We start from the raw sequence: 2,385 nt of genomic DNA on the forward strand, positions 1-2,385 counted from the left end.
CACACACAGCTTCTGCAGGATGCTGTAAGCCCATCTCTTTTAGTCACTCCAAGATTCAGAAGTAGAAGAGTATGTGACTTCAGCATTGCCAACTCGTAATTTGCATCCTGAGTCTTATGATAGTTTGCTGTTTCTTTTCCATTAAGCTTCAGCTCCTGGAGTCATATGATTAAGCAAGAATCTCAGCTTTCTCCTATAAAATAAATAGAATCCAGTTTCTAGACTAGAACTGCAAGCTAGAAAGAATGAACCAAAAGAAACCAGGAGTTTCCCAGTTTTATTTAGTCATGTGATTTTTGAGTCATTTTTTGACCGTTTGACGACCGGTACAATTTCTGAATGTCAATGGCTGGCAGTCCTGAGGCTCTCTCAGCTCACTACAAAAGGGGAATGAATGTGCTTACTTGCAGGGTTGCTTTACAGCATGACAAAATCCAGGGAGGATAATTGAAATGCTGGACCAGTTGTTAAATGTATATTATCTAAAGGCCACCTGCCTGGTAGATCAAGGCAATGAGTCCCTTCAGAACTATTGAGGGTGCTGATTTTTGCACTTCCTTGACTTCAGTGTGGTTTTACTTAACACATACACCTGCATAATTGAAATCGATCCAACCATAAGTAATACTCATGAACAAAAAAAAAGTACACAAAACAAAACAGAAAAAAAATAACAGAGTTAACAGGACAGGCACTAGACCAGTAAAAATAGCTGATGAACCTGGCCAGCTGTTGAAAAATTGTCTGTGGGATCAGTTCCTTTGTTCTTCTCTAATAATAGTTTTGGTTTATGTTTCTTTTTTTCCCCTCTTTTCTTTTACTTACTGTTTTCATTTTGCTTTGATGTTGAAAACAGCCACAGCTGCAATACAAAAATTATTGTTCCTACTTTCATACACAAGTTCATGCACTCAGAGGCAACTTTCTTTATGCATACACATTACACATGCAAATGCATACTCACACATATAAATATATACATACACACACAAACTATACATTGTCTGTGAATGTATCCTGCTGTCAAATGACTACAAATAAAAAGCAATAGTTTTGTCTAACAAAAAGGAAAAATTATAAATTTGAAGATCCTTTTAATTACTAAGTCCTAATAACACATAAGAACTTCTTCAAGTCTGTGAAACTCTGCAAGTCCCCTCAAATGTTCCATATCCTTATAGAGATATTACTCTCTATTTCTTTATTTGTTATATTTGCTGCAGATACCCTGAACATCCTAGACAACATTTTAGCTTTAAAAGAGTCACAAGTGTGACACCAGCCCAGATCAGTGCAATGTAAATATTACAGAAATCAAGCTTCCCAGATGCACAGTGCCAAGTAACAGAACCCCTTCCATCCAGCTTAGTCTAATATAGTTCCTCATATGCAGAGGAGATAAGATAGACCCTCCAGGGTGCTCTGAAGTCTAATGCTTTGGGCATATTGATAACATGAGGTTGTAGAGTAAATTCCAAGAGCCAGAAGTCTTCTAAAGGTTGTTCATCTCATTTCTTAAGTAAGTCTCACAAACCTCCTGTGATGTTAGCAGGTACCATCATCAAATCATAGAATCATTGAACCATCGAATCATTTAGGTTCGAAAAGACCTTTAAGATCATCAGGTCCAACCCTTAACCTAGCACTGCCAAGTCCACCATTAAACCATGTCCTTAACCACCATGTCTACATAACTTTTAAATACCTCCAGCGATGGTGACTCCACCACTTCCCTGGGCAGCCTGGTCCAATGTTTGACAATCCTTCCGGTGAAGAAATTTTTCCTAATATCCAATCTAAACCTCCCTTGGTGCAACGTGAGGCCATTTCCTCTTGTCCTATCACTTGTTACTTGGGAGAAGAGACTGACACCTACCTCGCTACAACCTCCTTTCAGGTAGTTGTAGAGCGTGATAAGGTCTCCCCTCAGCCTCCTTTTCTCCAGGCTAAACAACCCCAGCTCCCTCAGCCGCTCCTCTTAAGACTTGTGCTCCAGATCCTTCACCAGCCTCGTTGCCCTTCTCTGGACACGCTCCAGCACCTCAATGTCTTTCTTGTAGTGAGGGGCCCAAAACTGAACACAGTATTCGAGGTGCGGCCTCACCAGAGCCGAGTACAGGGGCACAATCACTTCCCTACTCCTGCTGGCCACACTGTTTCTGATACAAGCCAAGATGCCATTGGCCTTCTTGGCCGCCTGGGCACACTGCCAGCTCATATTCAGCCAGCTGTTGACCAACACCCCCAGGTCCTTTACCGCCAGGCATCTTTCCAGCCACTCTCCCCAAGCCTGTAGCGCTGCATGGGGTTGTTGTGGCCGAAGTGCAGGACCCGGCACTTGGCCTTGTTGAATCTCATACAGTTGGCCTGGGCCCATCGATCCAG

Source organism: Pygoscelis adeliae, unplaced genomic scaffold, assembly GCF_000699105.1.
Source record: "Pygoscelis adeliae isolate BGI_AS28 unplaced genomic scaffold, ASM69910v1 Scaffold354, whole genome shotgun sequence".
Lineage (NCBI taxonomy): Eukaryota > Metazoa > Chordata > Aves > Sphenisciformes > Spheniscidae > Pygoscelis > Pygoscelis adeliae.